The sequence below is a fragment of the Moschus berezovskii genome, chromosome Y (assembly GCF_049115385.1).
Source record: "Moschus berezovskii isolate FMDL1 chromosome Y, NW_MosBer_1.0, whole genome shotgun sequence".
Lineage (NCBI taxonomy): Eukaryota > Metazoa > Chordata > Mammalia > Artiodactyla > Moschidae > Moschus > Moschus berezovskii.
In genome coordinates this window covers 70,401,628-70,426,376 of record NC_142489.1, presented here as the reverse complement: position 1 = coordinate 70,426,376, position 24,749 = coordinate 70,401,628, and the positions used below count along the sequence as shown (strand labels likewise).

Here is a 24,749-nt window from a genome sequence, read left to right as displayed (position 1 = left end):
GAGAAAAGGGAACCCTTTTACATTGTTGGTGGGAATGCAAACTTGTACAGCCACTGTGGAGAACAGGGTGGAGATTCCTTAAAAAAACTGGAAAATAGGACTTCCATATGGCAGATCAATCCCACTGCTGGGGATACACACAGAGGAAACCAGAATTAAGAAAGTGATTTGTACCCCACTGTTCATTGCAGCACTGCTTACAACCACCAGGATATGGAAGCAACTGAGATAGCCATCAGCAGACAAATGATTAAGAAAATTCTGGTACATATACACAATGGAATACTCAGTTCAGTTCAGTTCAGTTCAGTCACTCAGTCGTGTCCGACTCTCCGCAACCCCATGAATCACAGCACGCCAGGACTCCCTGTCCATCACCAACTCCCGGAATTCACTCAAGGTCAATCTAGTCAAGGCTATGGTTTTTCCTGTGGTCATGTATGGATGTGAGAATTGGACTGTGAAGAAAACTGATTGCCGAAGAAATGATGCTCTTGAACTGCGGTGTTGGAGAAGACTCTTGAGAGTCCCTTGTACTGAAAGGAGATTCAACCAGTCCATTCTAAATAAGATCAATCCTGGGTACATTGGAAGGACTGATGCTAAAGCTGAAACTGCAATACTTTGGCCACCTCATGCGGCGAGTTGACTCACTGGAAAAAAAAAAAAAAAAAAGGAATATTACTCAGCTATTAAAAACAATGCATTTGAATCAGTTCTAATGAGGTGAATGAAACTAGAGCCTATTATACAGAGTGAATTAAGTCGGAGAGGAAAACAGCGATAGAGAATATTAACACAAATAGAATTTAGAAAAATGGTAACAATGAGCCTGTATTTGAGACTGCAAAATAGACACAGATGTAAAAAACAGACTTTTGGACTCTGTGGGAGCAGGCAAGGGTTGGATGATTTGAGAGAATAGCATTGAAATATGTATATTACCATACGTGTAATTGATCACAAGTCCAGGTTTGATGCATGAGACAGGGTGCTCAGGGCTGGTGTACTGGAATGACCCTGAGGGATGGGATGGAGAGGGAAGTGGGAGGGAGTTCAGGATGGGGAACACATGTACACCCATGGTTGATTCATGTCAATGTATGGCAGAAACCACTACAATATTGTCAAGTAATCAGCCTTCAATTAAAATAAATACTTTTTTTTTTTTTAAAGGTGACAGAAATGAAATAAGAGATATACTATTTTGGGGGCTTTAAAAATCAATATGTGAAAATGGCTACCCTACGAAAAGGAGTTTGCAAATTCAGTATCATCCCTATTAAATTACCAATGAAATTTTTCACAGAATAGAACCAAAAAAAAAAAAAATCTTTACAACTTGATGGAAACACAAATATTTGAATAACCATGCAAACTTGGGAAAGAGAAACTGAGCTACAGGACTCAGGTTTCCTCACTTCAGTCTATACAAAAAACATATAGTTTTGAAAATGCCATGCAATTAGCACAATATTGGAATTAAAGCCAGTGGAACAGATAGAAACCCTAAAATAATCTCTTCCAATGATCACCTAATTTTTGACAAAGGAGGCAACAATATTCAATGGCAAGAAGATAGTATATTTGACAAGTTAAAGTGGAAAATCTGGAGAGCTAAAAGTATTAGAATACAGTTAGAAGACGACCTGATTATTCTTCTGTGGCCAAATTGTGTCTGACATTTTAGGATGCCATGAACTGCAGCATGCCAGTCTTTCCTGTCCACCTCTTGGAGTTTGCCAGAGTTCATATCTATTACATAGGTGATGCCATCCAATCATCTCATTTTTGTTTCCCCCTTCTCCTGCTGCCTTCAATCTTTCCCAGAACCAGGGTCTTTTTCAACGAGTTGGCTGTTGCCATCTCCTGTTATACCACATTCAATTTAAATTGTTCATGGATCTAACATTCTAGGTTGCCCTGCAATACTGTTCTTCACAGCATTCCATTTTAATTTCATCTCCACACATATAAACAATGAGGCTTATTTCCATTTTGGGGCAACCACTTGCTGCTTTCTGGAAACGTGAGTTATTAACCTCTGCTTCTCTCAAGTAGCATGTTAGGCATCTACCATCCTGGGAGACTCTTTTTTTGGTATCACACCTTGTTGCCTTTTTATACAGCTTATAGAGGTGCCATAGCAAGTATAATGGGGTGGTGTGCCATTACCTGCTCCAGTGGATCACATTTAGTCACTCCTTAGCACCATAGAATAAGACAAATTCAAGATGGATTAAAGACCTACTTATGAGGCCAGAAACTGTAAATCAATAATATTTGAGGAAAGCATAGGTAGAATACATTGCGACATGGAATGCAGCATCAACTTTTTTTTTTTTTTTTAACTACCTCCTTGGGAAATGAAAATAAAACCAAAAATATATAAAGAGACTTAACTAAACTTAAATATGTTGCAAAGGAAACCAATAAGCAAGACAGAAATGAAGTCTCATTATGGGAAAAACATTTGCAACCGAAGATAATGACAACAGAAGAATCTCCAAAATATGGAAGCAGCTCATGTGGCTCAATAACAGCCAAATGAACAACCCAACTGAAACGAATGAATAGGTGATGAAATAGACACTTCTCATAAGAAGATATACAGATGTCCAATAATATTTGTAAAAATGCTTAGCATCACTAACTGTGAGAGAAAGGGAAATAAATTCTTCAATGGTGGTATCAACTCACATATGTCTGAATAACCATTATCAAAATAAAAGAATCCACACAAAAACTGCTAAGAGAGGGTTCTAAGTAAACAGAGCAATCCTGTACTGTTGTTAGGAATGCACATTGATAGATTACGATGGAGAAGAATATAGGGGATCGTTTAAAAATAAGAATGAAGCTACCATATGTTCAAGAAATCCAATAATTGTCAATAATTTTCATGAGGAAAATCATAATTCCAAAAGATGCACAACCTCAATATTGATGGCAGCATTATTTGCAAAGCACGAAATGGAAGCAACAGAAATATCCATTCATCTAGAGAGGAATGGATAAAATGAGTTGGGACATACATACCAAAGTCTTAAGATGGAATGAAATCAGGTAAATTTCATAGATGCAGAAGGACAGAGACAGTGTCAGATACAATAAAGCTAAGACAAAAGAGGAAAAGAAATATCAGATATTAACACAAATATATGGGATCTAGGTAAAACTGGAATAGATGATTCTCTATGAGAAGCATAGATAGGGACACAGCAATGGAGAAGAAATATACGGTTATCAAGGATGCAATGCCTGGTGGTAGCAGGAATTAGGAGATTACAACAGACACACATGTACTTCTGATCTGCATGCACAGCACAGGGAAGTCTTAATGCACTGTGGTGACCAGATTTAGAAAGTAGTCAAAAACATGGAGATAGATGTATGGTTGCTGTTTAGTGACTATCTCGTTTACTAGACTTTATGACGTGAAGGACTGCAGCATTCTCTAATTTTGCTTTAGGGGAGAAACTAACAAAATAATGGAAAACAAGTATACTCCAAAAAAATTAAGTTTTAAAAGCATATTAGCTTTTTTATAAACATCATTATTCTTAATGAATCTCACATTATCTTGGAAGTGAAAAGTAGAACTCTAAGTGTGCATACTTTAATGACAAATGCAATGCCAATATCAGAATACTACATCCAAATTCATAACACACTTATTTAGAAGACAGCAATAAAAAATAAAAGTGACTGTACATTATATTTTGCTGCACATGTGCATGTCTAAAGATTGAAAAATTTTCCCCGAAAGAAAAATTACCTTAAAAGAGTTGGGACAGAACCATGAACAATCTACTCTGTCTAGTTGACCCATGATATGTACTTGTGCATTTTATATATTATAGTGTTTTAATTTTTTTATTTAATTCTGTTGTATTGTTCTTTAAAATATTCATTATATTTGTCACACAACGTCTTTTACATGTTACCATGTGTTATGGATGAATGACAATATACGTGTTCTTTTAAATCTCCTTTACGTATTTATTTTAAAAATAATAGTTCTTCGTTCACAGGAATTTAAGCTTTACAAAATCTTTAAATGGTTATATTTATATGTTGAAATACATTCCCATGATGGCTGTAGATACAAGAAAATCTGAATTTTATTAAGGCATCCAGTTTAAAGGTATCTTTCTCCAATCAACTATCACTTGAGTTCAGTTCAGTTGCTTAGTGGTGTCCGACTCTTTGCGACCCCATGAATGGCAGCACGCCTGGCCTCCCTGTCAATCACCAACACCTGCAGTCCACCGAGTCGATGATCCCCTCCAACCATCTAATCCACCATCTAATCCTCTGTCGTCCCCTTCTCTTCCTGCTCTCAATCTTCCCCAGCATCAGGGTCTTTTCAAATGAGTCAGCTCTTCGCATCTGAAGGCCAAAGTACTGCAGTTTCAGCTTTAACATCAGTCCTTAAAATGCACAACCACGACAGATCTCCTTTAGAATGGACTGGTTGGATTTCCTGGAAGTCCAAGGGACTCTCAATAATCTCCAACAACACAGTTCAAAAGAATCATTCTGCACTCGGCTTTCTTTATAGTCCAACTCTTAGATCCATGCACGATTACTGCAAAAACCATAGCCTTGACTGGACAGACCTATGTTGGCAAAGTCATTCTCTGCTTTTTAATGTCATGTCTAGGTTGGTCATAACTTTCCTTCCAAAGAGTAAGTGCCTTTTAATTTCATGGCTGCAATCACCTTCTGTAGTGATTTTGGAGCCCAGAAAACTAAAGTCAGCCTCTGTTTCCACTGTTTCCCCATCTATTTGCCATGAAGTGATGGGACCAGTATCTGAATGTTGTTCTTTAAGCCAACTTTTTATTCTCTTCTTTCACGTTCATTAAGAGGTGATTAATTCTTCTTCACTTTCTGCCATAAGGGTGGTGTCATCTGCATATCTGAGGTTATTGATATTTCTCCCTGCAATCTTGATTCCAGCTTGTGTTTCCTAGAGACCAGTGTTTCTCATGATGTAATTTGCATATAAGTTAAATAAGCAGGGTGAAATATACAGCTTTGATGTACTCCTTTTCCTATTTGGAACCAATCTGTTGTTCTATGTCCAGTTCTATATATTGCTTCCTGACCTTTATACAAGTTTCTCCATATGCAAATCAGGTGGTCTGGTATTTTCATATTTTCTAAAAAAAATTACACAGTTCATTGTGATCCACAATTCAAAGGCTTTGGCATAGTCAATAAAGCAGAAACAGATGATTTCCTGGATTTCTCTTCTTTTACCGAAAACCGAGTGGATGTTGGCCATTTGATCTCTAGTTCCTCTGCCTTTTCTAAATCCACCTTGAACATCTGGAAATTCATGGTTCCCATGTTACTGATTCATGGCTTGGAAAATTTTAAGGAACACTTTAGTAGAGTGTGAGATGAGTGCAATTGTATTGTAGTTCAGCATTTTCTGCCATTGCTTTTCTTTGAGATTGGAGTGAAATCTGATATTTCCCAGCCCTGTGTCCACTGCTGAGTTTTGAAAGTTTGCCAGCATATTGCATGCACCACTTTCACAGCATCATTTTTCAGGATTTTAAATAGTTCAAATGGAATTCCATCATCTCCAGTATCTTTGTTCATAATGATGCTTACTAAGGCCCACTAGACTTCACTTTCCAGGATGTCTGGCTCTAGGTGAGTAATTTCATGATTATCTGGGTCATGAAGTGTTGTTTTTTTTTTTTTTTTTTTTTGTACAGTCCTTCTGTGTATTCTTGCCATCTCTTCTTAATCTCTTCTGCTTCTGTTAGGTCCCTACCATTTCTGAATGTTTCTGCTGCTTTCCCAGATAACCTACAATTACAGTAATAAGTCTTAGAGAATGCTGTTCTGGCATACTGTCTCGGGTCACACAGAGTTCCAGCCCCAGGGTACCACTTCCATTCAGATGCAGGCCAAGAGGAGTCACCCAGAGTCATGGCTCAGACACACACAAGTGGAGACATGCCCTGGCTTGGCTGGCACTGTGACTTTGGAGCGCGCCATTCCTCCCAGCCCACACGTCCCTCCACCCCATGGGTTTGCCTGTGCCCTCACCCGTATTCCTCCTCCTGCTCCTGCTCCTTCTATCCTCCTGAACAACCAACCCTAAGAAGCGGTAGTAAGGATATGACTTTGCCCCAGGAGCTAGGAATGCCCTGGATGATTACACAAGCGACACTTTTCCTCTGATGGTTCTTCCACCTGAGCGGAGAGTAGGCCCTGCGGTAATTTTCACTCCCACAACTCAGCTCTACCTGCGGGAAAGCCAATGCCTCCACTGCACGAAGTGGGGGCAGTGGGAGCCAATCCCTCGGCGCTCCACGGCTTGGGTGTACCTGGTCCTGCTCCTCTGGGTTCTCCTCACGCTCTTGAAAGTACAGCAGCTCCTGTTCCTCGCCAACAGACACCAGCTTCACCTCCTCCATGATGTCTTCCTCCAGTGGCTGGAGGTCTTGCCAGAACCCCACTATTTCTCCTTCCTGCAAAGTTTCTCCTTCCTCCACAGCCTCCATCCTGAAGAGGGTGACCACCTTGACTGGTGCCTTCTAACCCCCGCTCTCTGTAACATCCCTGATGGCCCCACCGAGCCGGCAGGTCGCAGGGACCATGTGGCCTGAAAACCAGTCTCATGGTAGGAAAATTCAGGTTCCCAAAAACACTCCAGCCTTCCACTTGTCTTCCTTTCCTTGTTGCCCTTACCATGTACCAGGTTTGTAAAGGATGTGGGCCTGGAAGCACAGCAACTGGCTGACACAGCGGGCCCACAGGCTTCAATCACTCCCCATCAATTGACTACTTGTGGACACTACCAGAAGGGAAGGTGAGACACACAGGAAGATCATTATGTCATCACCCATGCATAGTATGTTGGTGGGAAAGGCTTGGCTTCTACACCCTGACATTCCAAACAATTCAAGAGCCAATCAAATGGAATTTAAAGGCATTTCCTCAGGGGAACTCTGGCTGCAATAAGCCTGTGCCCATCTCTGATCAACACAGTTCAGTTCACTTCAGTCGCTCAGTTGTGTCCAACTGTCCGTGACCCCATGAATCACAGCTTGCCAGGCCTCCCTGTCCATCACCAACTCCCGGAGTTCACTTAAACTCATGTCCACAGAGTCGGTGATGCCATCCAGCCATCTCATTCTCTGTCGTCCCCTTCTCCTCCCGCCCGAAAACTTTCCCAGTATCAGCGTCTTTTCCAGTGATTCAATTCGTCGCATGAGGTGGCCAAAGTATTGGAGTTTCAGCTTTAACATCAGTCTTTCCAACGAACACCCAGGTTTGATCTCCTTTAGAACGGACTGGTTGGATCTCCTTGCAGTCCAAGGGACTCTCAAGAGTCATCTCCAAAACCACAGTTCAAAAGCATCAATTCTTCCGTGATCAGCTTTCTTCACAGTCCAACTCTCTCATCCATACATGACCACGGGAAAAACCATAGCCTTGACTCGATGAATCTTTGTTGGTAAAGCAATGTCTCTGCTTTTTAATATACTATCTAGGTTGGTCATTACTTTCCTTCCAAGGAGTAAGTGTCTTTTAATTTCCTGGTTGTAATCAGCATCTGCAGTGATTTTGGAGTCCAAAAATATAAAATCTGACACTGTTTCCATTTTTTTTCCATCTATTTCCCATGAAGTGATGGGACCAGATGCCAAGATCTTTGTTTTCTGAATGTTGAGCTTCAAGCCAACCTTTTCACTCTCCTCATTCGCTTTCATGAAGAGGATTTTGAGTTCCTCTTCACTTTCTGCCATAAGGGTTGTGTCATCTGCATATCTGAAGTTATTGATATTTCTTCCAACAATCTTGATTCCAACTTGTGCTTCTTCCAGTTCAGCGTTCCTCATATTGTACTCTGCATGAATAAGCAAGGTGACAATATACAGCCTTGACGTACTTCTTTTCCTATTTGGAACCAGTCTGTTGTTCCATGTCCAGTTCTGACTGTTGCTTCCTGACCTGCATACAGGTTTCTCAAGAGGCAGGTCAGGTGGCCTGGTATTCCTATCTCTTTCAGAATTTTCCACCATTTATTGTGATCCACACAGTCAAAGGCTTTGGCATAGTCAATGAAGCAGAAATAGATGTTTTTCTGGAACTCTCTTGCTTTCTCCATGATCAAGCATATGTTGGCAATTTGATCTCTGGTGCCTGTGCCTTTTGTAAAACCTGATTGAACATCTGGGATTTCACGGTTCACATATTTCTGAAGCCTGGTTTCGGGGATTTTGAACATGACTTTACTAGCGTGTGAGATGAATTAATTTGTGCGGTAGTTTGAGCATTCTTTGTTATTGCCTTTCTTTGGGATTGGAATGAAGACTGACCTTTTCCAGTCCTGTGGCCACTGCTGAGTTTTCCAAATTTGCTGGCATATTGAGTGCAGCACTTTCACAACATCATCGGAGCAGCTGTGAAGAGATATCCCATGCCCAAAGTAAGAGAAATCCAAATAAGTCGGTAGGTATTTTGAGGGGACATCAGAGGGTAGACACACTGATATCATGATCACAGGAAACTAGTCAATGTGATCAAGGCTAGTAGAGTTCTGCCAGGAGAACGCCGAATGTGGTCCACTGGAGAAGGGAATGGCAAACCACTTCAGTGTACTTGCCTTGAGGACCCCAGGAACAGCATCAAAGTGCAAAATGATAGGATACTGAATGAGGAATTCCCCAGGTCGGTAGGTGCCCAGTTTGCTACTGTATATCCGTGGAGAAATAACTCTAGAAGGAATGAAGGTATGGAGCAAAAGCAAAACCAATACCCAGTTGTGGATGTGTCTGGTGATAGAAGCAAGGTCCGGTGCTGTAAAGAGCAATATTGCGTAGGAACCTGGAATTTAGGTCCATGAATCAAGGCAAATTGGAAGTGGCCAAACAGGAGATGGCCAGAGTAAACATTGACATTCTAGGAATGAGTGAACTAAGATGGATTGGAATGGGAGAATTTAACTCACAGGACCATTATATCAGTAACTGTGGGCGGGAATCCCTTTGAAGAAATTGAGTAGACAGCATAGTCAACAAAAGAATCCAAAATGCAGTACTTGAGAGCAATCTCAAAAACGACAGAATGATCTCTGTTCTTTACCAAGGCAAACCATTCAATATCATGGTAATCCAAATTTATTCTCTGATCAGTAATGCTGAAGAAGCTGAAACTGAAAGTTCTGTGAAGACCTGCAAGACCTTCTAAAACTAACACCCAAAAAAGATGTCCTTTTCATTATAGGGGAATGGAAAACAGAAGTAGGAAGTCAAGAAACACCTAAAGTACGAGGCAAATTTGCCTTGGAGTACAGAATGTAGCAGGGTAAAAGGCTAGTAGAGTTCTGCCAGGAGAACGCACTGGTCAAGCAAACACCCTCTTCTCTTTTTCTTCCCACTTATGTTGCCCTCTGAGGTCTAAACTCGCCATGAACTCACAAGTGAGAGTGTTTCCTGGTGTTCAGAACTTTTTAAACTTCTCCCTTTTTTATGCCTCCCTTCCCAGGACAGAGTTCCATCCCTATCTCTTTTGTCTCTCTTTGTATCTTTTATGTTTTTTCCTACCTCCTTTTGAAGACAATGGGCTGCTTTTCTGGGTGCCTGATGTCCTCAGCCGGCATTCACTTGTTTCGTGGAATTTACTCAGTGTTCAAATGTTCTTTTGATGAATTTGAGGGAGAGAAAGTGGTCTCCCCATCATTTTCCTCCACCATCTCCTTCCCTACCTCCATTTTTTTTATTTCTAAAAGTAAAGAAGCATTATCAGTTGATGTCATCGATTTATAGAAACATGAATTCGTTCATATTTTAGTACCTAATAGTAAGCCTCTGATATTCAGAAGTATCCTAAGTAGGAAATTATAAATGTAGTTTGAAAGCTGAGGTCTGTAATAGGATCATTTATTTTAAAATCCTGGAATTTGTGCTGCTGCTGCTGCTGCTAAGTCACTTCAGTCGTGTCCGACTCTGTGTGACCCCATAGACAGAAGCCCACCAGACTCCCCCGTCCCTGGGATTCTCCAGGCAAGAACACTGGAGTGGATTGCCATTTCCTTTTCCAATGTGTGAAAGTGAAAAGTGAAAGTGAAGTCACTCAGTCGTGTCCGACCCTTAGCGACCCCACGGACTGCAGCCTATCCGGCTCCTCCATCCATGGGATTTTCTAAGCAAGAGTACTGGAGTGGTTTGCCGTTGCCTTCTCCGGGAATTTGTGCTACTGACTGGGAAAAATGCACAGCAAAAATTTTGAGAATTGTATTTTCTTCAGCCAGACTTTAATCCTGAGGGGAGAGCAGCATGGGGAACACATGTAAACCCATGGCTTATTCATAGCAATGAATGGCAAAAACCACTACAATATTGTAATTATTTAACTGCTTCAGCTAAAATAAATAAATGTTAAAAATGTTGTACAATCATAATGAATGTGATTTGTCTCAAAACATTTTTGATTAAAACACTTGTCTACTATTAGCATAGAAACTAGGGCTCCTTTACTGTTTATTGCTTGGATGAAATTTTACTTGCACACTAATTCTATTTCTTTATTTTTAATTATTATTTTTTTTATTGGTGGCTAATTACTTTACAATATTATATTGGTTTTGCAATACATTGACATTAATCCTCCCCAGGTGCACACGTGCTCCCCTTCTTGAACCCCCCTCCCACATCCCTCCTCCGTTTATCCTACTTCCGGGTCATCCATGTGCACCAGCCCCAAACGTCCTGCATCATTTGTCGAACCTGGACTGGTGATTCGCTTCACATGTGATAATATACATGTTTCAATGCCATTCTCCTAAATCATCCCTCTCCCACAGAGTCCAAAAGACTGTTCTATACACCTGTATCTCTTTTACTGTCTCATATACAGGGTCATCATTACCATCTTTCAAAATTGTTTGCGTTAGTATACTGTATTGTTGTTTTTCTTCCTGGCTTACTTCACTTTGTATAATAGGCTCCAGTTTCATCCACCTCATTAGAACTGATTCAAATGTATTCTTTTTAATGGCTGAGTAAAACTCCATTGTGTATAGGTACCAAAGCTTCCTTATCAATTCATCTGCAGATGGACATATAGGTTGCTTCCATGTTCTTGCTATTATAAACAGTGCTACAATGAACAATCGAGTATACGTGTTTCTTTCAAATCTGGTTTCTTCAGTGTTTATGCCAGGAGTGCGACTGCTGGATCGTATGGCAGTTCTATTTCCAGTTTTTTAAAGGAATTTCCACACTGTTCTCCATAGTGGCTGTAGTAGTTTTCATTCCCACCAACAGTGTAACAGGGTTCCCTTTTCTCCAAACCCTCTCCAGCATTTATTGCTTGTAGACTTTTGGATAGCAGCCATTCTGACTTGTGTGAAATGGTACCTCTTTGTCATCTTGATTTGAATTTCTCTGATTATGCGAGATATTGAGCATTTTTTCATGTGCTTGTTAGCCATCTGTATGTCTTCTTTGGATAAATGTCTGTTTAGATCTTTGGCCCATTTTTTGATTGGGTCGTTTATTTTTCTGGAATTGAGCTGCAGGAGCTGCTTGTATATTTTGGAGAATAATTCTTTGTCAGTTGTTTCAGTGGCTATTATTTTCTTCCATTCTGAGAGCTGTCTTTTCACCTTGTTTATAGTTTCCTTTGCTGTGCAGAAGCTTTTAATCTTCATTAGGTCCCATTTGTTTATTTTGCTTTTAGTTCCAATATTCTGGGAGGTGGCTCATGGAGGATCCTGCTGTGATTTATGTCAGAGAGTGTTTTGCCTATGTTCTCCTCTAGGAGTTTTATAGTTTCTGGTCTTACATTTAGATCTTTAATCCATTTTGAGATTGTTTTTGGGTATGATATTAGGGGGTGTTCTAGTTTCATTCATTTACCAGTTTCCCCAACACCACTTGTTAAAGAATCTGTCTTTTCTCCATTTTATATTCTTGCCTCCTTTGTCAAAGTAAAGGTGTCCATAGGTGCATGGATATATCTCTGGACTTTCTATTTTGTTTCATTGATCTATATTTCTGTCTTTATGCCAGTACCATACTGTCTTGATGATTGTGGCTTTGTAGTAGAGCCTGAAGTTCAGCAGGTTGATTCCCTCAGTTCCATTCTTCTTCAAGATTGCTTTGGCTATTTTAGGTTTTTTGTATTTCCATACAAACTGTGAGATTACTTGTTGTAGCTCTGTGAAAAATACTGTTGGTAGCTTGATAGGGATTGCATTGAATGTATGTTACTTTAGGTAGTATACGCATTTTCACAATTATCGGGGACCAGTCTCGATATGGCCCAGGATATCCTCGGGATGAACGGCGTCGGCGTCAGTGAGAGAGAGAGAGAGAGAAAACCCAAGCACGGGGTTTGCTCTGCTTACGTAGGCCGCAGGCACCCTCTTGAATCACCAGAGGCACCCCACCAGGGCACCACCTCGAGTGGGTCTTAGAAGCCCAGGCAGATAAATAAACGCAGAGGGCCCAGCACTCCAAGGATCTCAACCAGAAAAAGGAGAATAGAGAAAAGGACAGAAAAAGAGAAAGAACGACATGGGGAGACCAAGCTTCAGTGAGCAAGGCCCAAAACTTTATTTTCCAGTGCTGCTTTTATACCCTAAGTTGTGCACATAAAAACTAGAGAAAGGGAGGTATAGACTCACGCCAAAATCACGCGGGGTCTGCAGTCTTGACCCTTATCAGGATCAGGGCTTATTTTTGTATATCTCATGATAAACAAAAGTTTTAGGTGGTTTACATCATCTTCTGGCCAGGAAGCCTGCTGACAGTTTATGGCCTTCTCTCCTAACAAAGGTTAGTTAGCTAGAAAAAGTCTTATATTCTTTTAAAGTGATTTTCGTTAAGTCATGTGCTAGACACATGACAAAGTTACATTCCTATAAGGCAAAAGTGTAGTGAGCTACAGAAAAGGAATTTATTAACTTAAGATCTGATGTGGTTAAATCAAAGGCTACTACTTATACTCTCTATTTGTGATTAATAAATTTCCAAGGATACAATAGATAAACTTTGCAGCAAGCATTGATTCAACAATGAAATCTCTTTTTTACTACTATTCTAATGATTTTTACTTCTTCAACAAATTCCTGTATTTTAGAATATTAGGCTTTCTGTCTTTGCATGGTTCGAGGCTGTAAACAGTCACATTCATAGTTGTAAAAGCCCGGACAAACTTGTCATGCAAGTTAGAAAGCTATCAGTGGGGCTTGGATTGGAACACTCCTATTAAGCCAAGGAGAACTTTTAAACCACAGCTCTGAATTAATGTTTTCAGAGATAGGTGGTTGGGGGGAAGCCCCCGTAAGTATTAAAGGACTTGATAAGAGGTGTAAGAGTAAGGCAGTCAGACTCCGGTTTTCTTTGGGGTAGATGCTCAGGTAAGTCCAGGGGGTTCCTCGAGTCCTGATTAGCCTTTGCCCATCAGGCCTCTTCCCCAATTGACCATTGCCACGGGTAGGATTTCCCTCGCTGGCTCCTGGCACACAATATTTATTCTTCTAATCCATGAACATGGTATATTTCTCCATCTATTAGTGTCCTATTTGATTTCATTCACCAGTGTCTTATAGTTTTCTATAGAAGTCTTTTGTTCCTTTCCTCCTCCCAGCCCAACCCCTCCCTATCCCAGTTTTAGCACGGCACTGGCCTCAGTCTTGACAGGAAGGGGACAGGCCCAAGATGGCGGCAGCCAACAGCAACCACTCATTCTACCCCATCACAGTGCTCATAGACGAGCTCCACAACGAGGATGTTCAGCTTTGCCCCAACAGCATCTAGAAGCTGTCCACCATTGCTTTGATCCTTGGGGTCGAAAGGGCCCACGGTAAACTTCTGCCCTTCCTTACAGACACAGTCTACGATGAGGACGAGGTCCTTTTGGACCTGGCAGAGCAGCTGGGCACTTTTACCACTCTGCTGGGTGGCCTCGAGTACATGCACTGCCTGCTGCTGCCCCTGAAGTTGCTGGCCACGGTGGAGGAGACGGTGGTGCTGGATAAGGCAATGGAATCCCTGTGGGATATCTCGCATGAGCACTCCCCCTCCGACCTTGAGGTCCACTTCGTGCCCCTGGTGAAGTGGCTGGCGGGCGGAGCCTGGTTCACCTCCCACACTTCAGCCTGCGGCCTCTTCTCTGTCTGTTACCCCCGTGTGTCAAGGGCCATCAAGGCAGAGCTTCAACAGTACTTCCAGAACCTATGTTCAGATGACACCCCCATGGTGCTGTGACCCACAGCCTCCAAGGTTGGGGAGTTCGCCAAGGTGCTGGAGCTGGACAACATCAAGAGCGAGATGGGGCTGCTAGCAGTGGAGACATGCGTGAACATCGCCCAATTCCTGCCCCAGGAGGCCCTGGAGGACCTGGTGATGCCCACCCTGTGCCAGGCTACCGAGGACAAGTCCTGGCGCGTCCGTTACATGGTGGCCGACAAGTTCACAGGGCTCCAGAAAGCAGTGGGGCCTGAAATCACCCAGAAGAACCTGAGTCCTTCCTTCCAGAACCTGATGAAAGACTGTGAGGCTGACTGAGGTGAAGGTTGCCGCCTCCCACAACGTCAAAGAATTCTGTGGAAATCTCTCCGCTGACTGTCGGGAGAATGTGATCATGACCCAGATCTTGCCCTGCATCAAGGAGCTGGTGTCTGATGCCAACCATCTCGTCAAGTCAGCCCTGGCCTCCATCATCATGGGCCTCTTTCCGATCCCGGGCAAAGACAGCACGATCAAGGACCTCCTGCACCTCTTCCTGGCCCAGTTGAAGGACGAGTGCCCGGAGGTGCGGCTGAACATCATCTCCAACCTGGACTGCATGAACGAGGTGATCGGCTTCAGGCAGCTGTTGAAGTCCCTACTCCCTGCCATCGTGGAGCTGGCGGAGGATGCCAAGTGGCGGGTGCGGCTGGCCATCATCAAGTATATCCCTCTGCTGGCGGGACAACTGGGGGTGGAGTCGTTTGATGAGAAATTCAAATCTTTGTGCATGGCCTGGCTTGTGGATCATGTCTATGCCATCCGCGAGGGGGCTACCAGCAACCTCAAGAAGGTAGTGGAGAGGTTTGGGAAGGAGTGGGCCCATGCGACTATCATCCCGAAGGTCTTGGCCATGTCTGGGGACGCCAACTCCCTGCACCGCATGACCACACTCTTCTGTATCAATGTGCTGTCTGAGATCTGCGGGCAGGACATCACCACCAAGCACATACTGCCCACCGTGCTGCACATGGCCCGGGACCCTGTTGCCAACGTCCGCTTCAACGTGGCCAAGTCCCTGTAGAAGATCGGGCGCATCCTGGACAACAGCACGCTGCAGAGCGAGGTCAAGCCCGTCCGTGAGAAGCCGACCCAGGACCAGGACGTGGACGTCAAGTACTTCGCCCAGGAGGCTCTGACTGTTCTGTCTCTCCCCTGATGCTGGAAGAGGACCCACCGCTGGCCTACGGTGCCCACCCTCCCCCGCCAGGCCCCTCCCTGTGGGGACAGTGGGGGTCCTTGGCTGTTACTCCCCGTACATGCTCTGACCCCAGGTCCCTCCCCCGGCACGGTTCCTCCCTCAGACCGGGACTCCGACTTCTCACGTCCACCCCTCACGGGGCTGGGGGCGCACAGTGTGGGACGGAGCAGAGCCCTGGGAGGACGGGGCCGCTCCCGCCAGGTGGGGAGTGGGGCGAGCACCCCGGTCGCCAGCCAGTGCTGCTGCATGGGGGCCCCTCCCCCATCTCCTCTGCCTCCCTCCCTTCCTCCTGGTGGTTTTTTGGGTTAGTTGTGCAGTTTTTATTTTATTCCCTTTCCCCCTTTTTCACAGAGAAATAAATGTCTAGAAATTAAAAAAAAAGAAGCCTTTTGTTGCTTTAGGTAGATATATCTCTAAGTATTTTATTATTTTCGTTGCAACAGTGAATGGAATAGTTTCCTTAATTTCTCTATTTTCTCATTATTAGTATATAGGAATTCAAGGGATTTCTGTGCGTTGATTTTATATCCTACAACTTTACTGTATTCATTGATTAGCTCTAGTAGTTTTCTGGTAGAGTCTTTAGGGTTTTCTGAGTAGAGGATCATGTCATTGGCAAACAATGAGGGTTTTACCTCTTTTCCAGTTTGGATTCATTTTATGTATTTTTCTGCTCTGATTGTTGTGCCCAAAACTTCCAGAACTATGTTGAACAGTAGTGGTAAGAGTGGCCACCATTGTCTTGTTCCTGACTTTAGTGGAAATGCTTTCAATCTTTCACCATTGAGGATAATGTTTGCTGTGGGTTTGTCATATTAGCATAGGCTTAATGAAGAACAAGTCTAATGAAGCCTCCCACAAGAATACTGAAAAGCCCACAAGCATGACAAAATTAGAGCCTCTTTAGCTTACTACTCCCATACCAGAAATAATATATAAGAAACTGAGCGATTAGGTACCAAAATACTCACCAAAATACTGGGATATTTTTAGTATCACGTAGATTTAAAACCCTAGGAATTAAGAACAGCATTGTAAACCATACGAGGTTTCTTCCTGTCAGTTCAATTCAGTTCAGTTAAGTTGCTCAGTCATGTCATATCACAAGTAAGACCAGTTAATACGTAATTTTTGATGTTTTTAATGTTAAGATGACATATACTGCCTGTTAACTTGTGGTGTTTTGTCTGATCATACATTGCCCTTGTTTAAAATGTTTTGCACAGGCATTCATGAATGGGATTTTGCATAGGGAAGTGGAGAAGGAAATGGCAATCCACTCCAGTGTTCTTGCCTGCAGAATCCAAGGGAAGGGGGAGACTGGTGGGCTTCGGTCAATGGGGTCACACAGAGTAGGACACGACTGAAGTGACTTAGCAGCAGCAGCAGTGGGTTTGCTGTATATAGCTTTTATTATGTTGAGGTATGTTCCTTCTATTCCCATCTTCTGGAGGGTTTTTATCATAAATCCATGCTGAATTTTGTCAAAGGCTTTCTCTGCATCTATTGAGATATTCATTTTTTTTCAGTTTGTTAATGTGCTGTATTACATTGATTGATATACTGATATTGAAGAATCATTGCATTCCTGGGATAAAGCCCACTTGGTCATCATGTATGATCTTCCTAATGTGTTGTTGGATTCTGATTGTCAGGATTTTGTGAAGGAATTTTGCATCTATGTTCATCAGTGATATTGGGCTGTAGATTTCTGTTTTTGTGAGATCTTTGACAGGTTTTGTGATTAGGGTGATGGTGGCCTCGTGGAATGAGTTTGGAAGTTTCCCTTTCTCAGCAATTTTCTGGAATAGTTTGAGTAGAATAGATGTTACCTTTTCTCTAAATTTTTGGTAGAATTCAGCTGTTATGCTTTCTGGCCCTAGGCTTTTGTTTGCTGGGAGATTTCTGATTACAGCTTCGATTTCCGTGCTTGTGATGGGTCTGTTAAGATTTTGTATGTCTTCCTGGTTCAGTTTTGAAAAGTTGTATTTTTCTAAGAATTTGTCCATTTCTTCCAAGTTGTCAATTTTATGGCCATATTATTTTGTGATAGCAGTCTCTTATGATCCTTTATATTTCTGTGTTGTCTATTGTGGTCTCTCCTTTTTCTTTTCTAGTTTTATTGATTTGGATTTTCTCCCTTTGTTTCTTGATGAGTCTGGCTAGTGGTTTGTAAATTTTATTTACCCTCTCAAAGAGCCAGCTTTTGGTTTTGCTGATTTTTGCTATGGTCTCTTTTATTTCTTTTGCATTTATTTCTGCTTAGTTTTAAGATTTCTTTCCTTCTGCTAACCCTGGGGTTCTTCATTTCTTCCTTTTCTAGTTTCTTTAGATGTAGAGTTAGGTTATTTAGTTGACTATTTTCTTGTTTCTAGCGGTACGCCTATATTTCTATGAACTTTCCCCTTAGCATGGCTTTCACAGTGTTCCATAAGATTTGGTTTGTTCTGTTTCCATTTTCATTCATTTCTATGCACATTTTGATTTCTTTTTTGATTTCTTCTATGATTTGTTGGCTATTCAGCAGCGTGTTGTTCAGCCTCCGTATGCTGGCATTTTTAATAGTTTTTCTCCTGTAGTTGAGATCAAATCTTTCTGCACTGTGGGCAGAAAAGATGCTTGAAAAATTTCAATTTTTTTTTTTTTTTTGTATTTACCAAGTCAAAATTTATGGCCCAGGATGTGATCTATCCTGGAAAAGGTTTTGTGTGTACTTTAGAAAAAGGAGAAATTCTTTGTTTTGCTGTGAAATGCCCTATAGATATCTATTAGATCTATCTGGTCTATTGTATCATTTAAAGTTTGTGTTTCGTTGTTAATTTTCTGTTTAGTTGATCTATGCATAGGTGTGAGTGGGGTATTAAAGTCTTCCACTATTATTGCGCTGTTGTTAATTTAGCCTTTCATACTTGTTAGTAACTCTCTTACATATTGCGGTGCTTCTATGTTTGGTGCATATGTTTATAATTGCTATATCTTCTTCTTGGATTGATCCTTTGATCAATATGTAGTTTCTTTCTTTGTCTCTTTTCACATCCTTTGTTTTAAAGTCTATTTTATCTGATATGAATATTGCTACTCCTGCTTTCTTTTGGTCTCTATTTGCATGGAATATCTTTTTCCAGCACTTCACTTTCAGTTTGTATGTGTCCCTTGTTTTGAGGTGGGTCTTTTGCAGACAACATGATAAGGGTCTCGTTTTTGTATCTATTCAGCCAGTCTTTGCCTTTTGGTTGGGACATTCAACCCATTTACATTTAAGGTAAATATTGATAGGTATGATCCCATTGCCATTTTCTTTACTGTTTTGGGTTCAAGTTTACGTACCTTTTCTGTGTTTCCTGTCAAGAGAAGATCCTTTAGCATTTATTGGAGAGCTGGTTTGGTGGTGCTGAATTCTCTCAGCTTTTGCTTGTTTGTAAGGTTTTTGATTTCTCCTTCATATTTGAATGAAATCCATGCTGGGTACAATCATCTGGGCTGAAGGTTATTTTCTTTCATCACTTTAAGTATGTCGTGTCATTGCCTCCTGGCCTAAAGAGTTTTTGGTAAAAGATCACTTGTTATCTTTCTGGGAATCTCCATGTGTTTTATTTGTTGGTTTTCCCTTGCTCCTTTTAATATTTGTTCGTTGTGTTTGATTTTTGTTAGTTTGATTCATGTTTGCCTTGGAGAATTTGGCCTTGGGTTTATCCTGTTAGGGACTCTCTGTGTTTCTTGGACTTGATTATTTCCTTCCCCATTTTAGGGGAGTTTTCAACTCTTATTTCCTCAAGTATTCTCTCATGGTTTTTCTTTTTGTCTTTTCTTCTGGGACTTCTATGATTAGAATGTTGGGGCATTTAACATTGTCCCAGAGGTCTCAGAGATTGTCTTCATTTCACTGAATTCATTTTTCTTTTTTCCTCTCTGTTTCATTTATTTCTATAATTCTATCTTCTACCTCACTTATCCTATCTTCTGTCCCCATTATTCTACTATTGGTTCCTTCCAGAGTGTTTTGGATTTCATCTATTGCATTATTCATTATATAGTCACTCTTTTTTATTTCCTCTAGATCCTTATTAAATGTTTTTTGCATCTTCTCGATCATTATCTAGAGGTTATTTTTCTGTAATTCCAGTTTGTTTTCGAGATTTTGAATCATTTTCATTGTCAATATTCATAATTATTTATCAGGTAGATTCCCTAAAACTTACTCTTTTTTTTTTTTTTCTGGCTGGGCCTTTGTACTGTTCCTTTACTTGCTGAGTATTTCTCTACCTCTTCATCTTGCTTATATTGTTCTGTTTGTGGTGGCCTTTCAGTCTTCTGGCACCTTGTGGGATTTTCTTTATTGTGCAGTTTCATTGCTGTGTGTGGCCTTGGATGGGTGGCTTTTTAAGTTTCTGTAGTTAGCGAAGCTTGTGTCGGTGTTCTGGTGGGTGGAGCTGGATTTCTTCTTTCTGGAGTGCAATGAAGTGTCCAGTAATGAGTTTTGAGTTATCAGTGGGTTTGGAGTGGCTTTGGGAAGCCTGTATATTGAAGCCAAGTGCTGTTCTCCTGTGTTGCTGGAGAATTTGTGTGGAAAGTCTTTCTCTGAAACTTGTTGACCCTTTGATGTTGCCAGGTTTCAGTGTAGGTATGGAAGCATTTGATGAGCTCTTTCAATTAATGTTCCCTAGAACAGCAGTTCTCTGGTGTTCTCAGGATTTGGACTTAAGCCTCTGGCTCTGGTTTTCAGTCTTATTTTTGTAGTAGGCTCAAGACTTCTCCATCTGTCTCTTCCTATGCAGTTCCTTCTGTTTAAGCTTCTTCTGTTTGCTGGTCTCTTCGGTGTCTAATTCCCTTCCTGACACAAGGCGGCAGTGGTAGACAATTTTTTTAGGCACACCTGTTCAGTCGTGCTGTGGGGAGGGAGGTAAGCTGCAGACAAATACCAGTGGCATCTGTGGGGAGTGCTTGCAAAGTCTCAGCCACACTGGGTTTACCCCTGCTCACGGCATGTGTGCTGTCCCAGTCTACACTGCACAGGTTCTAGATTGCTCTGCTGGGAACAATCCAAGGCTGTCGCTGGGTTGGATGTACATCCATGGTCTAAGCCACTCAGCTTCTGATTTTCGGGCACTCCACAAAGGTTTAGACTCAGTTGGGCCTGAATTTTTTGCCCTTCCTGGTCTGAGCAGCTCAGGTGAGCAGGTGTTTGACCAGCAGAGTCACTGTGACTTATTCCCTCCCCAATCCCTGCTCCTCGGTTTTCTGGGCGTACCACCAGCGCACCCTCTCAGGCCGATATTGACTGGCCAGAACCCAAGAAATCTTGGTTAGCAACAAGGCCTGCTTGAAGCTTCGTATCAGATGCCTCTCTGGTGCCACGATTGCCTGCTTCCTGCTCTGGCTGTCCTCCCCTGCCGTCTCAGCTGGGGATGGTGGATGGGCTGACCACAGCTGGCTAGGACTGTTCAGTCCTTTGTTCTCTGAGTGGGCCTGGAAGTGTCTTAGCTTGGGGGTTTTCGCCATTTCACGAGGTAACTATCACACAGTCTGCTTATCTATCTTAAGTTAGTTCCCTCAGATTGCCCTCAGGGCATTCAGGCCCTGTCCTTACTCTAAGGGATGCAGCCCGCGCCTCCCTGCCCAGTCCCAGCTTTCTATGGGGGGTGTGGGCGGCTGCACTGCTTCTCCCACGGAGCTACTACTGGGCACGTAGTCTGTAGATTTTAATTATTTATTTATTGTTTCTCCTGGTTATGTTGCCCTCTCAGGTTCCAAGGGTTGCCACAGAGTCACCAGTGAGTGTTTCCAGTGTCTGGAAACTTCTCTCTTTTTTTAAACCTCCCTTTCCGGGACAAACCTCCATCCCTCCCTCTTTTCTCTCACTTTTTATATTTTATGTTATTTCCTACCTCCTTTTGAAGACAATGTCTTGCTTTTATGAGTGCCTGATGTCCTCTGCCGGCCTTCAGAATTTGTTTTGTGGGATTTAATCAACATTCAAATATTCTTTGGATGAATTTGTGGGGGAGAAAGTTGTCTCCCCGTGCTATTCCTCCTCCATCTTCCTGTCTCTTCCTTCACACTAATACTTCCCTATTTAGAGATGGAATTCTCTCTATATAAAGAGAATTACAGATGAAGAAGCTCTAATTAAGGGATATCAAAGTCAGCATCCCGCTAAGGGACATGACTCATCAGTGCCAGGTCATTGAAGTCAGCTCATTTACTGTACAGGGGCCCTTTCAAAGTGATTCTGTTTTCTTCCTGCCTCCAAGTGAGAACACATGCCAGCTAACCCTATCACCTTAGCCCTTTGGGGCTGGGAGTAGCAGGAGGATCATCCTAAGCCATCCACTACAAAGCACTGATGCTTAAAATTGTGCGAAGACTTGAGTGATGTTGGAAACTGGCAAATTCTGCAGGTTCAGTTCAGTTCAGGCGCTCAGTCGTGTCCTATTATTCATGAGCCCATGGCCTTCAGTATGCCATACCTCCCTGTATATCATCAACTACAGGAGTGTGCTCAAACTGATCTCTATTGAGTCGATAATGCCATCAAGTCATCTCATCCTCTGTCATCCCATTATCCCCTTGCCTTCAATCTTTCCCAACACAGGGTCTTCTCCAGTGAGTCAGTTCTTCACATAAGGTGGCCAAATAACTGGAGTTTCAGCTTCAACATCAGTCCTTACAAAGAACACTTAGGACTGCTCTCTTTGAGGATGTACTGTTTGAAACTCCTTGAAGTCCAAGGGATTCTCAAGAGTCTTCTTCAACACCAGAGTTGGAAAGCATCAGTGCTTCAGTGCTCAGTTTTTTTTTTTTTTTATAGTCCAAATCTCACATTCATACGTGTCTAGTGGAGAAACCATAGCCTTCATAAGATGGACCTTTGTTGATAAAGTAATTTCTCTGCTTTTTACTATGCTGTCTACATTGGTCATAAGTTTCCTTCTGAGGAGGACGTGTGTCTTAATTTCATGGCTGCAGTCACCATCTGCCATGATTTTGGAGATCAAACAAATAAAGGCAACCACTTTTTCGATTCTTTCCCCATTTATTTCTCATGAAGCGATGAGACCAGAGGCCATGATCTTAGTTTTCTGGATGATGAACTTTAAGTCAGCATTTTCACTCTCCTCTTTCACTTTCATCAAGAGGCTCTTTAGTTCTTTTCACTTTCAGCGATAAGGGTGGTATGATCTTCATATCTGAGGTGATTGATATTTCTTTCGGCAATCTTGTCTCCAGTTGTGCTTCATCCAGCCCAGTGTTTCTCATGATGTTTTCTGCATATAAGTTAAATGAGCAGGGTGACAATATACAGCCTGATATACTCCATTTCCTATTTGGAAACAGTCTGTTTTTCCACGTCCAGTTTTCACTGATGCTTCCTGACCTTCATGAAGATTTTTCAGGACGTAAGTCAGCTGGTCTGGTATTCCCATCTCTTTCAATATTTTCCTCAGTTTATTGTGATCCACACAGTCAATGTTTTTGGCATAGTCAATAAAGCAGAAATAGATGTTTTTCTGGAACTCTCTTGCTTTTGCGATGATCCAGAGAATGTTGGCAATCAGATCCCTAGTTCCTCTGCCTTCTCTAAAGCCAGCTTAAACATCTAGAAGTCCATGATTCATGTATTGCTGAAGTCTGGTTGGAGAATTTTCAGCATTACTTACCTCATGTGCGAGTTGAGTGTAACTGAGTGGTAGCTTGAGCTTCGTTGCCATTGCCTTTCTTGGGCAATTCTACTCAGGAGGCAGCATCACCTTATGCTACAGAGCCATTAGGCTCCCAAACCTTACATAAAAAAAGATGTGCCTGGTCCTGTGGATGAAAGAATACTGCTGCATTTGAGAAAGACAGAAAGCTCTTTGTAGGGGTTCTGCATACCCCATCACTTTGCTTTGTAATCTGGGCCATTCTGTTTCTTGGCTGCTTTGCATCTCCTTGAATGGCCCTGAGTGCTCTCTTCCTGCCACTCTGATATCCTTGGGTTCGATTGCCTGGCTTCAATCTGCCAGCCAGGCCAGTTCTGACAGTTTTCAGGCAGTGTTGAAACAGTGATTGCACACAGAGACACAGATACACCCAATGCTAAAAGGAAATTTTCACAGATGCAGAACCATACCTTTGCTTGTCCTGGATAATGGACTTGGATAAGCACCTCTCATTTTCTCTGGTGGTTTTCTTCCATTTACTTGTTAATCAAGTTAGTGTCCTCTTCTATCTATATTGTTTATTCTGGAAGGTTACAAAGTGTTGGGATATGCTCATGAGGAGGACTGACATTCAAAGTGTTGTGTGGGCTCTTTTGTTGTGTGTCCATTCATGGTGGACAACTGAATGAGTGGTGCTAGTCTGTATTCCTCCATCACACTGACAGGTTCACAGTGCCAGTCACATTGGCATGATTCCATTCCATGCACTTTCATTCCAGCAGCCACACCAGAAATAGCATGGAACTTTATATAGCACTGACTTTGAGCACCCCATTTCAACAAGCTCTCTCAAAATAATTGTTTGTCAAGGCCATGCTCTTATGGTAGGCCCAGTACACACTCAGGCCCAAGACCTTCTGAGAGAGGTGCTCCTGTGCCTCCTAATTGTGTAATAGTCTGTTTGGAGAGGTTTTCACTCCCCCCTCCCCCTATGGTTATCTCCCTGTAGCAAGGAAAGTCCAAATCGAGGCCTCCAAAAGGCCAAAGAGAATGTGACAGGACTGTGTCTGAAGCAATATCATCAAGAAGGAACATATGGATCCAAAGCACCTCTGCTGAAACAAGTCACTGAACGTGAAGTCCAAAAGGTCAGGTGGCTTCCTTTTTTGGCAACAACACAGTTTACTTCTACACACACATACACAGAACCCCCACACAGATCACACCCTGGAGAGCCTACCTGCCCTGGGCCCACAACTCATGGCTCTATTGTTCAGAAAGTGGCATTCCTCTTCCAACTGTTCCAAGAGGGCATGATTCCAGGCCAGGCCTCCCTAACTTACTAAATGCCAAGGTTCTCTTTCTCTTGCCCTCATAAGGCTGTGGTAGAAAGTCTCATGGTGCACATTTCACTCAGGATTACCACAAAAAAATCAGAGATTGTCCTCCAGTGAGAGTTTCAGAACCATCCCTCAAGTGCAGAGAGACATTTTGCCTCTCTGCCATCCACAGCCAAGGATGAGATCCCAGAGAAAGAAAGGAATTTATGTCAGAATTTTTGGCTCAAGAAGTGGGATATCTTTGTGATGACTGCTATTCCTTTCGCCCTAAGACTGAAAAGCTGAAGGCTGTGAACTG

General features: G+C 42.3%; 1 pseudogene; it reads left to right on the top strand.

Annotated features, from left to right (window-relative positions):
- Positions 1-13,700: 13,700 nt before the first annotated feature.
- Positions 13,701-15,429, top strand: LOC148773152 (serine/threonine-protein phosphatase 2A 65 kDa regulatory subunit A beta isoform pseudogene; annotated as a pseudogene).
- The last annotated feature ends 9,320 nt before the right edge of the window (positions 15,430-24,749 follow it).